This window comes from Nematolebias whitei, chromosome 23 (assembly GCF_014905685.2).
Source record: "Nematolebias whitei isolate Nwh7 chromosome 23, NemWhi1, whole genome shotgun sequence".
Taxonomy (NCBI): domain Eukaryota; kingdom Metazoa; phylum Chordata; class Actinopteri; order Cyprinodontiformes; family Rivulidae; genus Nematolebias; species Nematolebias whitei.
In genome coordinates this window covers 60,267-61,093 of record NC_056520.1, presented here as the reverse complement: position 1 = coordinate 61,093, position 827 = coordinate 60,267, and the positions used below count along the sequence as shown (strand labels likewise).

The 827-nt window shown below is 31.0% G+C and overlaps 1 protein-coding gene across 1 annotated transcript in view; it reads right to left on the bottom strand.

The window, feature by feature from the left end:
• Positions 1 to 827, bottom strand: part of fmnl2b (formin-like 2b) — a gene marked incomplete at its 3' end in the record, with an annotated part of 45,387 nt that overhangs the window by 18,715 nt on the left and 25,845 nt on the right.

The following is an 827-nucleotide window of genomic DNA, read 5'->3' as shown; positions in this document are numbered from 1 at the left end:
ATATATATATATATATATATATATATATATATATATATATATATATACACACAATACAAAACAATACTTTATTTATAAAGCACTTTAAAACAACACCGTTGGCCAAAGTGCTGTACACTAACACATACAAGCATAAAAACTATGAACTCAACAAATACCATAAAAGTAATGAACTACCAAATCATAAAACAGCAAACAGTAACAACAAAAAACAAATAACATAAGACAATAAAGCCAACATTTCAAGCTGTGTTAAAAGCCAAAGAGAAAAAATGAGTCTTCAGAGCAGATTTAAAAACAGGAAGTGAGTCAGCTTGTCTGACGTGCAGAGGCAGCTTGTTCCACAGTTTAAGAGCAGCGACTGAGGATGCTCGGTCACCTCTCAGCCTCCTGTTGGACTTTGGGATGGCCAACAGCAGCTGATCAGCTGACCTAAGAGAGCATGAGGGATTGTACAGCTGGAGAAGGTCTGACAGATACTGTGGGGCGAGACCATGAAGACATTTTAATACATACAAAAGAACCTTAAAATTAATACGGAAACGAACTGGGAGCCAGTGTTTTGATTTTAGGACAGGGGTGATGTGCTCTTGTTTTCTGGTGCCAGTTAAAAGATGAGCAGCTGCATTCGGAACCAGCTGAAGTCAAGTCAGTAATGACTAGCTATATATATATATGTATATATATGTGTATATATATATATTAATATATTTATATATATTTATATATATGTATATATATATATTAATATATTTATATATATTTATATATATGTATATATATATATTAATATATTTATATATATTTATATATATGTATATATATAT